This window comes from Panthera leo, chromosome C1, assembly GCF_018350215.1.
Source record: "Panthera leo isolate Ple1 chromosome C1, P.leo_Ple1_pat1.1, whole genome shotgun sequence".
Taxonomy (NCBI): domain Eukaryota; kingdom Metazoa; phylum Chordata; class Mammalia; order Carnivora; family Felidae; genus Panthera; species Panthera leo.
The window spans coordinates 187111535-187124991 of NC_056686.1; the positions used below are offsets into that span (position 1 = coordinate 187111535).

Here is a 13457-nt window from a genome sequence, read left to right on the forward strand (position 1 = left end):
ATCTGATATGGTGATATCATTTAAAGATTTGATAGAGGGGCCCCTGGGTGGCTCAGTTGGTTAAGCGTCCGACTTCGGCTCAGGTCACAGTCTCGCAGTCCGTGAGTTCGAGCCCTGCGTTGGGCTCTGGGCTGATGGCTCAGAGCCTGGAGCCTGCTTCCGATTCTGTGTCTCCCTCTCTCTCTGCCCCTCCCCCGTTCATGCTCTGTCTCTCTCTGTCCCAAAAAAAAAAAAAAAAAAAAAAAAAAAAGATTTGATAGAAAACCTTGGAGAAGAAGAGCAGATTTGCAAAGAAAAAAAAAAAGATAAGTTTTAGATATAAGTGTGCAGTACCAGAGTTATTCAAGGCAAGATGTCCAGGAGGCAATTGATATGATCTGGAGCACTGAGAGAAGTCTGGGCTGAACATAAGAGCTTTGGAAATCAGGGGCATATAAATGTTGTTGATGTTAATTATTAACACTTACTGAGTGGCAGATGTTCTTCCAAGTACTACACATTTATTATTTCACTTAATCCTATAAAGTAATAAAACTATCCTCATTTTATAGATGAGAAAACAGAGACAAGAGAGATTGAATTCACCCAAGTGATGGAGTCAGTATTTGAGCACAGGAGATCTTGGATCCAGTTCCTTCAGTGATATATAACAGGTAAAGAGGGCAGGAGAAATGCTCCTTGCAGGATACCCATCAAAATCACCTGTGAGGGTTTTCAAATTTAAGTAAACCTCTGAAATTTAGATGAATGTCCTCAAGAGTTTATTCCTCTTTTTTTCCCCCCTCACTCCTCGCCTCCAGAATCACAGCCACAGTGAACCACAGTTATTGCCAGAAGTGTCTTACATTCCTTAGGTGTGTTATGTCAATAAGAGAGTGGTCTGAATTTAGAATCTCAGAAGTGGAGAAAATCTTGGTGACAACAAGGACTAGGGTGTGGACTTGGAAGTACATGGCTCAAGTGCCCTAAGAAATGAAGAGACAGAGGAATAGAAGACTAGGGTGTTGGTAGGTTATCACATAGAAATTCAATTCACTCAGAAAGAAAGAAAGAAAGAAAGAAAGAAAGAAAGAAAGAAAGAAAGAAAGAAAGAAAGTGAGAGAAAGGGAGAAAGAAAGAAAGAAAGAAAGAGAAAGAAAGAAAGAAAGAGAAAGAAAGAAAGAAAGAGAGAGAGAGAAAAGAAAGGAAAGAAAGAAAGAAAGAAAGAAAGAAAGAAAGAAAGAAAGAAAGAAAAATTGAAATCACTCTCGGTGACTACAGGGCCTGGAGTGTAAGGAAGCCAATGAACAAATGAATAAGTTTGGTGATAGTAGTAAAGAGGAAGAACAAATGTTTGTTTGTTTGTTTGTTTGTTTTAAATGTTTATTTATTTTTTTTTTTTTTGAGAGACAGAGAGCTCTTGAGCTGGGGAGGGACAGAGAGAGAGTGAGACAGAAAACCCCAAACAGCCTTGTGCTGTCAGCACAAAACCTGCCTGATGCAGGGCTTGAACCCATCAATTGTGAGATCATGACCTGAGCTGAAGTCAGATGCTCATCCAACTGAGCTACACAGGCACCCCAGAAGGACAAATTTTTAAACTAAATGGAAGAATGGTGTTCTCAAAGTAATATTGGAGGGACTAAGAAACACCAAGAACTTGGACCAATTTTCTATCATTTCTCAAACAAGATTCTTGGAGAAATTAAAATTAAACATTACCTGCACATCTGCTATGTACCTATGCCTTGGTATTAACAGCTCTTTATCTCTCCTCTCCTTCCCTTCCCCCACAAAGATTCACAACAGGTTTTTCCTGCACTAACATGGCACTATGGGTAAAACAAATTCCACAGTTGTATTAATTGATGAACAAACTAGCCAAGAATAAATTCCTGAGTTCAGGGATAAACAACCTCTTTGCTGTCTGAAGGAGTATTTATTTATTTATTTATTTATTTATTGAATGGCCTCAGATGCTATTCAAAAGCAAAGTAACAAAAAGTGCAAACATTTCCCATCCCTCGGAAGATCATCCAAAAAAGTTAAAAAAACTTCAACTACCACAATTTTAAAAATAATTTCCCTATTATAATATCAGTTCTCAAGAAGAGGCCTTTTATATTAAACTTACAGGTGCAATTAACATATTGTCTTCTGGGGCACCTGGGTGGCACTCAGTCGGTTAGGTGCCTGGCTCTTGATTTCAGCTCAGGTTATGATCTCATGGTTCTTGGGATCAAGCCCCCAGTGGAACTCTCACGGATCCTTCTTGGGATTCTCACTCTCCCTCTCTCTCTCTGCCCCTCCCCCACTAGCATTCTCCCTCTCTGTCTCTCTCTCTCTCTCTCCCCCTCCCTGTCTGTCTCTCAAAAATAAATAAAGTTAAAAAAAAAAAACATATTGTCTTCTATGAACAGAACTGTCCATATAATTAGACATTAGTGTAGCTTGCAACTCTGCACTCATATTTTCTCACGGGGGAAAGAAATCAGAAGATACAGAAGTTTAGAAGAAGGAGGAGGGGGGAGGGGGAAGGGAATGAGAAGGAAAGGGGAAGGGAAAAAAGAAGGAAGAGGAGGAGAACAAGGTGAAGAAGAAGAGGAGGAGGAGGGGTGCCTAGGTGGCTTAAGTTAAGTGACTGACTCTTGATTTCAGCTCAGGTCATGATCTCAAGGTTGGTGAGATGGAGCCCAGCATCAAGCTCCATGCTGTCAGCACACTGTCAGCACAGAGCCAGATTGGGATTCTCTTTCTCCCTCTCTCTCTGCCCCTTCCCTGCTCTCACTCACACATGCTCTCTCTCGAAATAAATAAATAAACTTTAAAAAAGAAAAAGAAGAAGGGCACCTGGGTGGCTCAGTCGGTTAAGTATCAGACTTCGGCTCAGATCATGATTTTAAGGTCCATGAGTTCGAGCCCCGCTCCCAGCTCTGACAGCTCAGAGCCTGGAGCCTGCTTGGGATTCTGTGTCTCCCTCTCTCCCTGCCCCTCCCCTGCTCTCTCTTTCTCTCAAAGTAAATAAACTTTAAAAAAGTAAATTTTAAATAATTTTAATATTAATAATAATAGATTCTGAAGCTATTATGTATCAAGTATAGAATAAAGCATATAAATATTGTAAGCCTCTAGAATAAATAGGATGCCCTCCATTTTATTCCTGATATTGCTTGTTTGTACCTTCTCTATTTTTTCCCAGTCTCATCAGGGGTGCATTAGTTTTATTAGTCATTTCCAAAAAAAAAAACGGAAACAAAACAACTTTTGCTTTCATGATTCTCTATATTGTAAATTTATTGCTTTTTAAATTCTGCTTTTATGCCACTTTCTTCTGCTTTTTTTTTTTTTTTTGCATTTAATTTGGTCTTTTTCTAGCATTATCAGATTAATAGTGAGATCACTGATTTTTAACCTTTCTTTTTTTCTAATAAGTGTATGTATTTTTAAAGGTAAATATTTCAGGGAAGGAGCAAAAAATAAAGGTAAATATTTCACTCTAAACACAGCCTCAGCCTCATCCCATAAAATTTGACATATTGCATTAATATTTTCATTATTATTTAATTTAAAAATTCTACTGTTCACTGTAATTTCTCCTTTAACTCATGGATTATTTTAAAAGTTTATTCCTTTGGGAATCCTGGGTGGCTCAGTCTGTTGAACAACCAACTCTTGATTTCAGCTTGGATCATGATCCCAGGGTCATGGGATTGAGCCCCTCGTTGGGCTCTGTGCTCTTCTCAATTGGAAGTAGTTACCTTGAGGGAACTGAAAACTAGAAAGTACAGCAGGGAACTTGTTGATTTCCATAGCAAGCCTTGTAGAAACTATTTGACTCTAAAGTCTGAGGGGTGCCTGGGTGGCTCAGTGGTTGAGCATCCGACTTTGGCTCAGGTCATGATCTTGTGGTCTATGAGTTCAAGCCCTGCATTGGGCTCTTTGCTGACAGCTCAGAGCCTGGAGCCTGATTTGGATTCTGTGTCTCCCTCTTTCTCTGCACCTCCCCTATTTATGCTCTGTCTCTCTCTCTCTTAAAAATAAATAGGCATCTAAAAAATTTTTTAAAATAAAATCTGTGCATGTACAACTGGAAAATATTTAACATTAAAAATATATAATTGGAAATAAAAAAAGATTCTCTCTCTCCCTCTGCCCTCTCCCCCACTCACATGCATTCTCTCTCTAAATTAAAAATAAAAAATAAATAAAAGTTTATTACTTAATTTCAAAATGTATGATAATTTTCAACATGTCTTTTTATTATAAATGTCTCACTTAATTTCACAGTGGTCAGAAAACATACTTTATATGATTTCAGTCCTTAATGATTTGCTGAGAATAGCATATGGTCAATTCAGTAAGTGATGCACATGTACTTGGTGGGGGGGGAATGTATATTCTTCAGTTGAACTCCATGTTTTACCTGTCTAGTCTAAAGCTCTGTTCAGCTTCTCCATCTCTCAGCCGCTGCTTTCTGCTCAGTTTCTTATCCTCTTAGCCATCACCTTTGGGTCAGCAAATTCCACAATGTGAAAAATGGCACCAAAGTAGGGCTTACATCTCTAGACTTCTCTCTGCCACCTTTTCCCTAAAAATCCTCATTGCTTTGGTAAGTCTCAGATGCTTTCAAATAAATGTTTTTTTTTTCTTTTTCTCCATCTTTTCTAGTAGGTCTCAACAGGTAAGTTAGTTCAAAGCAAGCTAGTCTCCCTCTGCCAGAAGTAGAAGTTCCCAAAAGACTTAGGTTCTTGAAAGAGGTACACTGCTTCAAAGAAACCATAATTCTAGATTGAAAAAGTCAGCAAATCTTGGGGCCCCAGCACTTTGTAAGCAGAAAGTAGGCTAGCAAAGCTGAGCAAAACATCCCTAAAAAAGTATGCTTTACAATGTCCACTATTCACATATGACCAAGGAGAGTAACAAAAAGAACCTTCCAGAAGGGCAGCAGCAAGAGACCTGGAGAACAATGGACAAAGGAGTCCCTCCCAAAGACCAGGATTAGGCCTAAACAAGACCACATTCCTCACCACAAGGATAAAACATCTTCGGACAAGTGACTACTCTGTGCCTTCCATTCTTCCCCTCTCTAAATGGGGACTTTATTATAGTTGGCATGTCCGTTGGCATACTGAGTATGTGGATGCAGATAACTTGCCTCTTTAGTTCACAGGTCTCTAGATCACAAGAGACCCACACCTGGACTAATGGGATGTTCTCACTGCTTCCCTGACTGCAGACTACTGCTTGATGCTGTGACTAGATGACACTGTTGGTTTGTCTCTCTAGGAGGATGCCGAGTGTATTTTACCTGCAAGAAGGAGAGTGAGCCAAGTATTTTATGACCAGAAGGGCAGACTCTGGTATATATGAGTGCTGCTTACCAAAGATATTCGACCCTCAACCTTCCAAGCACACAATAGGATTACCAGCTTCCCTGTGGTTGAATGAGGTCCTATGACTAGTATTGGCCAGTGAGTCGTGAATGGAAGTGACAAATATCATTTACAGGAGAACATGTAACGGAATATGTAATTTGACAGTGTGAAACAGCCCCAAAATCTGTCTTCCTCTAGTACACAGTTTAGCACCTTTAGAGATAGTGACTGCTAGCCTAAGACTGTTAGCCTAAGAGCCTGAGTGACCATGATGAATACAGCCCCTTCCTTTGCCAACACACAGTACACATGTAGTGTGAGAAAGAAATAAACCATTATTATTTTAATTCATTGACTTTTGGAACTTTTAACGTTTATTTATTTTTGAGACACAGAGACAGAGCACCAGCGGGGGAGGGGCAGAGAGAGAAGGAGACACAGACTCTGAAGCAGGCTCCAGGCTCTGAGCTGTCCGTGCAGAGCCTGACTTGGGGTTCAGACTCACAGACTGTGAGATCATGACCTGAACTGAAGTCAGATGCTTAACTGACTGAGTCACCCAGGCACCCCATGGAACTTCTGGTTACCACAGCATAATCTGTCCTATCCTGACTAACACACAGTTTTAAAAGTTCCTACTACATTTTGATTATAGACAATGATTGCCCCCTCACCCTACACTTATACAAAAAGTGCCACTCATATGCTTCTTTGCAAGAAAAAAAAAACTGTTTTAATAAATTAAAAGAGGAAATCAAAACCATAATGAAATACTACCTCATACCCTATAGACAGTTTTGTGGGGTTTTTTAATGGAAAATAGCAAGTGTTGTCAAGGATGCAGAGAAATTGAAACTCTCAAATGTAGCTGCTGGGGATATAAATGGTGCAGATGCTATGAAAACAGGTTGACAGTTTCTCACAAAGTTAAACATAGAATTATTTTTCCTTATTTTTTAAATTAAAAAACTTATTTATTTTTGAGGGGGAGCATGAGTGGGGGGGGGGGCAGAGAGGGAGACACAGAATATGAAGCAGGTGCCAGGGTCTGAGCTGTCAGCATACAGCCCAACTCGGGGCTTGAAACCATGAGCCATGAGATCATAACCTGAGCTAAAGTTGGACGCTCAACTGACTGAGCCACCCAGGCAGCCCAGTATAATCTTATTTTTCTGTAAAGAAACATATAAATGTGCACACATAAGAAAAACTCTGACAGTGTATTCACTGAAGAATTACAAGTGACTGTTTCTTAACAGCAAAATCATTTATGTATTACTTCATCCAGTAAATGTTTATAGAACACCTATTATATAGCAGGCACTGTGCAGATAAACATAGAATTAAATATGACTCAGGAATGTCATGTATATACTACGTATGTATCCAAAAGAAGTGAAAACATATGTCTACACAGAAACTTGTACATAAATGTTTGTAGCAGCATTATTCATAATAGCCAAAAAGTAGAAACAATTCAAATGTCCTTAGCCAATGAAAGTAACATGATTGCTGAATCAGGAATTTGCAATTTCCCAAGCCCCCTTTATTATATTGATGGTAGTGACTTGAGCATCATTGATTTGATAAGGTATTCTTGTTTGTTTTGCTTTGCTTTGTTTTAATTTTTAATTTTTTTAATTTATTTTTTAATTTACATCCACATTAGTTAGTATATAGTGCAACAATGATTTCAGGAGTAGATTCCTTAGTGCCTCTTACCCATTTAACCTATCCCCTCTCCCACAACCCTTCTAGCAACCCTCTGTTCTCCATATTTAAGACTTTCTTATGTTTTGTTCCCCTCCCTGTTTTTATATTATTTTTGTTTCCCTTCCCTTATGTTCATCTGTTTGTTCTCTTAAAGTCCTCATATGAGTGAAGTCATATGATATTTGTCTTTCTATGACCAATTTCACTTAGCATAATACCCTCCAGTTCCATCCAGGGAGTTGCAAATGGCAAGATTTCATTCTTTTTGATTGTTGAGTAATACGCCATTGTATATATACCACATCTTCTTTATCCATTCATCCATCGATGGCCATTTGGGCTCTTTCCATACTTTGGCTATTGTTGATAGTGCTGCTATAAACATGGGGGTGCATGTGCCCCTTCAAAACATCACACCTGTATCTCTTAGATAAATACCTAGCTGTGCAATTGCTGGATCGTAGGGTAGTTCTATTTTTAATTTTTTGAGGAACCTCCATACTGTTTTTCAGAATGGTTGCACCAGTTTGCATTCCCACCAGTTGATAAGGTATTTATTATTATTATTTTACTGTTTATTTTGAGACAGAGAGAGGCAGAGTGCAAGTGGGGGAAGGCCGAATGAATGTTAGCCTTTGCAATGGTACAAGGGTTGATAATGTTTCCTAAGTATCAGTTTAGTCTTCATTTGTTCCCTTGCTCAAACACTGAAGGAGTTGTGAGCTTTCTTTGTTCTCAAATAAGTCTAACCAAGTGTGATGTTTTCAGAGCTGATTGTTTTTATCCTAATCCCTTTCCTATGAAAAGAAGGATAGCATCTCTAATAATAACAAAAGAAATACACATTAAAATGAGATACAGGGGTGACTGGATGGCTCAGTTAGTGGAGCATGCAACTCTTGATCTTGGGGTTGTGATTTTGAGCCCCACGATGGGTGTAAAGATTACTTAAAAATCTTTTTAAAAATGAGATACAAGCGCCTGGGTGGCTCAGCCAATGATCAGGTCATGATCTCATAGTTCATGGGTTCAAGCCCTGCATCAGGCTCTCTGCTGTCAGTGCAGAGCCCAATTCAGATCGTCTGTCTCTGTCTCTCTCTCTCTCTCTGCCCCTCCCCCACTCATCCTCTCTCTCTCTGTCTCTCACTTTCTCTCTCTCTCTCTCAGAAATAAATAAACATTAAAAAAATGAGATAGAATATTTTACCTACCTGTTTTGCAAAGATAGATAATGCCTATTATTGTCATGGGTTGTTAAGATGAATACTCTGAATCATGAATAGAAAGAGTGTAAATGATACAGTTTTATTGGAGGACAAATTGAGAATATCAAAATTTTATATATGCAGAAATTTGACATGACATTGGAGGACAAATTGAGAATATCAAAATTTTATATATACAGAAATTTGACATGACATTCCTGTTCTAGGAATGTATCCTTTAGTAGTGCTGACACAATTGTTCATAGCACATATATTCAAGAATGTTCTCTACAGCATTGTTGGTAAGAGCTGAAAAACTGTATACAATTTCCTGTCTATCAGTGGGGAACTAGATACATAAATTATACTACATACGTGGAATAGAATCCTATGCAATCACTTGTTAAAATGAGACGAATCTACCAGCAGCATTTTTCACAGAAGTGGAACAAACAATCCCCAAATTTGTATTGAATTACAAAAGACCCTGAATAGCCAAAGCAATCTGGAAAAACAAAACTGGAGGTATCCCAATTCCAGACTTCAGGTTATATTACAAAGCTGTAGTAATCAAAACAGTATGGTACTGTCACATAAATAGAGACATAGAGCAATGGAACAGAATAGAAAAACCAGAAATAAACCCACAATTACATGGTATTCATCAAAGGAGGAAAAAAACATACAAAGGGAAAAAGACAGTCTCATCAACAAATGGTGTTGCGAAAAAGAATGAAGTTGAACCACTTTCTGACACCATAACACAAAAATAAACTCAAAATGGATTAAAGACCTAAATGTGAGACCTGAAACCATAAAAATCCTAGAAAAGAGCACAGGCAGTAATTTCTCTGACATTGGCCGTAGCAACATTTTTCTAGATATGTCTCCTGGGACAATGGAAATAAAAGCAAAAATAAACTTGGGACTACATCAAAATAAAAAGCTTCTTGGAGCACCAGTCTGGCTTAGTTGGTAGAGCATGTGACTCTTGATCTTAGGGTTGTGAGTTTGAGCCCCGCATTGGGTGTAGAGATTACTTAGAAAGAAAAAAGCTTCTGCACAGCAAAGGACACAATCAACGAAACTGAAAGGCAGCCTACTGAATGGGAGAAGATATTTGCAAATGACATATCCAGTAAAGGGGTAGTACCCAAAATATATAAAGACCTTATACAACTTGACACCCAAAAAACAAATAATCCATTTTAAAAATGGGCAGAAGACATGAACAAACATTTCTCCAAAGAAGACATACAGATGGCCAACAGATACATCAAAAGATGCTCAACAACACTTATCATCAGGAAAATGCAAATCAAAACTACAATGAGATATCACCTCACACTGTTCAGAATGGCTAAAATCAACAGCACAAGAAACAAGTGTTGGCGAGGATGTGGAGAAAAAGGAATTCTCATGCATTGTTAGTGGGAATGCAAAATGGTGCAGACACTGTGGAAAATAGTATGAAAATTTCTCACAAAATTAAAAATAGAACTACCTTATGATCCAGTCATCACACTACTGGGTGTTTACCCCTCAAAATAAACAAATAAATAAAACCACTAACTCAAAGGGATACATGCACCCCTATGTATATTGCAGCATTATTTACAGTAGCCAAATTATGGAAGCAGCACAAGTCTCCATCCATAGATAAATGGATAAGAAGATGTGGTATATATACCCAATGAAATATTATTCAGCCATAAGAAGGAATGAAATCTTACCATTTGCAACAACATGGATGGAGCTAGAGAGTATAATGCTAAGAGAAATAAGTCAGTCAGAGAAAGACAAATACCACATGATTTCACTCATATGTGGAATTTAAGAAACAAAACAAATGAGCAAAGGAAAAGAGAGAGAGTCTTAACTATAGAGAACAAACTGATGGGGTGAGGGGATTGGTGAAATAGGCGATGGGAATTAAAAACTACACTTATCAGGATGAGCACTGGGTAATGTATAGAATTGTTGAATCACTATATTGCACACCTGGAACTAATATAACACTGTATATTCACTATACTGGAATTAAAATTTTAAACTTAATAATTAATTAGTTAATTAAATAAGATTAATCTGTAGATACTGACTTGGAAGAATGCCTGAGCTATATTTGGTGGGGGAAATTCTATGATTCATATTTCTGTGGGGGAAGAAAACGGCTACTAAAGTAGTTCTATTACTATTACTATTACTATTACTAATAATAGCAAACACCATTTGTAAGATACTTCCTTAAGCATACTACATTATTTCATTTAATCTTCACAAGGACCCTGTGTGATAAGTGTATAATAACACCATTTGTAAGTGAGCAAAATGGGGAATAGTTTAAGTAAGTAACTTGTGCAAGAGCTCATAGACTAAAAGCTAGAATTTGAACCCAGGCAGTCTTGCTCTAGAGTCCATTATCTTAATCCACTAGGTCAAGTTATCTGATATATATACAGATGTGTGTGTGTGTGTGTGTGTGTGTATACATATATATATGTATATGTATATATATATATATATATATATATACATATACATATATATAAAACTTACAATCATATACATCAAACTCTTAACAATGGTTATTTCTTGATGAAGGATTACAGGGACTTCCAAATTCTAAGTTAATTTTTTGAGGTAATATTTAGATTGTTTGTTATACTGTTAATATACTACTTTTGTAGACAAATAATTATTTAGTTCCTGCCATGAGCCAGGCACTAATCTAGGTACTGGGGAAAGCAATATTTTAGTAATAAGGTAACTAGCTACTAACAAATAACTCAATTATTTCAATATTTTAACAAAATTAAACTATTTTTCATTCATATCACAGCCTGAATTGAGTGTTCAGCAGGCAGCTTTTCATATTTTGATTCAAGGATTCTGTCTCCTATCAACTCATGGTGGCACCATCTTCTGAGGCAGGTATATGCAAACTTTTTTTTTTTTTTAATCTTCACTTATTTTTGAGAGAGAGACAGAGTGTGAGCAGGGGAGGAGCAGAGAGAGAGGGAGACACAGAATCTGAAGCAGGCTCCAGGCCCTGAGCTGTCAGCACAGAGCCTGAAGCGGGGCTCAAACTCAAGAACCGTGAGATCACGCCCTGAGCCGAGGTCAGACGCTCAACCGACTGAGCCACTCAGGCACCCCGCAAACATTTTCTATAAAAGATAGTAATATTTTTGGTTTTTTGGAACATACTGTCACCGTTCTGCAATTGTGGCATGAAAGCAGCATAAAAAATAAACAAATAAATGGACATGGCTATGTTCCAATAAACCTTTATTTACAAACACTGTGGCGGGCTGGATTTCACCCATGGGTGACCATTTACTAGTCCCTGTTCCAAGGTCTTCTCAGAGATGTGGACTGGATCCTCTCTGCATTCAAAAGATCAAAAGAAATAATAAGGCAGGCAAGAAATGGGACATGACTTCTACCCATATCTTCTTCTTGGCCAGAATCAAGACTCATGGCCCCAACCAAGTAAGCCTGGAATATGTCATTTTCTTGTGACTTAATGAAAGGAAAAGAGATTTGTGACCATCTAGGCAGCCTGTGGCAGAGTCAGTTCTTTTTGTCACGAAATATTTTTCCTTTGTATAGATAATACTCTCCCCATCCCCAAAGAGGACAGCCCAAAGTTCCACCCAGTAAATATATTCAGCTCAAAGTGCAAGTTCTCCAGGTAATGTCCAGTTTCCTCTATCAGGTTCAGATATGGCTCTTTATGGACTGGTGACCGATGAACTAAAAAGACAAATAATCTGCCCAGACACACCCATGCCCATTGATAATGCAACAAAGACAGGAAAATTGAAACACTCTCATTCAGAACAAGGAAGAATTGAACACACAGTTCTCACTGGATCACATCGTTTTGATACTACACTTGATCTTAGCCAAAAGGCCAAGAAGCGATAGGATCACATCATTTTGAAATCCCATTGGGTAAATATTGTAAAGTTCTTTTTCTGTGGGGGTGAGTCAACACCTCTGATGGTTCTGATAGCTCATAACAGTCTGTTACTCCATAAGGATGCCCTTACTCCACTCAAGCTCCAATATCCTGTACTGGGCAACCATCTGAATGAATGTCTTCCTCCTCCTATCCAAGTTCTAACATCCATTGGTAGGTCTCCCCACCAAAGGACACCCTTCTTACCCCAGTCAGCCTCTGACCCCTCTGTCCAGGTGACACCATGTTGTCACTTAGCTTCTCAGCTCCACCTAATGACTTTGGGATGGAATAGTTCAGGAAGGGAAAGTCAAAGAAAGAAAGAAAGAAAGAAAGAAAGAAAGAAAGAAAGAAAGAAAGAAAGAAAGAAAGAAAAGGAAATGAAGGGGAAAGAAAAAGAGGCAAAGGAAAAGCTCATAGCCTTCCTTAACTAATTTCTTCTTATTTTTTTTAAAGATTTATTTATTTTTGAGAGAAAGAACACAAGCGGGGAAGGGGCAGAGGTGGCAGCGGGTAGGGAAGAAGATCCAAAGCAGGCTCTGAGCTGACTGACAGCAGCAAGCCCATTACAGGGCTGGAACTCATGAACTATGAGATCATGACCTGAGCCAAAGTCAGACGTTCAACCGACTGAGACACCCTGCTGCCCCTAATTTCTTATAAGTGAGGTATAGAAGCAGAAGTTTTACCTGTGAAGTTTCCAAATTTTAGATTCTATTCCCTTCTATTTCTTCTAACAAACCCATGAGGGAATTCTTTCCTGATCTCATCCCTTTCTTATAATATCTTGCCACACACTGTTAAAAATAACCTCTATTAAGTTTCTATTTTCCATTCCCCCAGGAGTCAGTAGACACATAGTCTGCTGCTCAAGTCATCTCAGGCAATAATTCTGCCAAATGTTTTGCCACTGCATCTCATGACTAACCATCTTTTCATCGACAGATACTGGGTTCATTGTAGCCCACCATCCACTTGCCATGTAAATGCCACATAGGTTTGTTTGTTTGTTTGTTTGTTTGTTTGTTTGTTTTTTACAGTTGCGTTCCACTTTCAGCAGTGGACAAAACACATAAAGGCTCTACTTTTGCTGAGCTTACATCTGTAATATTCTTCTAACTCCTCATATGGTTTTGTTTTAGGAAGGGCATGATTTTTTTTTTTTTTAATTTTTTTTCAACGTTTTTTATTTATTTTTGGGACAGAGAGAGACAGAGC

The 13457-nt window shown here is 38.3% G+C and overlaps 1 pseudogene; it reads right to left on the reverse strand.

The window, feature by feature from the left end:
* Positions 1-12052: 12052 nt before the first annotated feature.
* Positions 12053-12203, reverse strand: LOC122228863 (annotated as a pseudogene).
* Positions 12204-13457: the final 1254 nt, after the last annotated feature.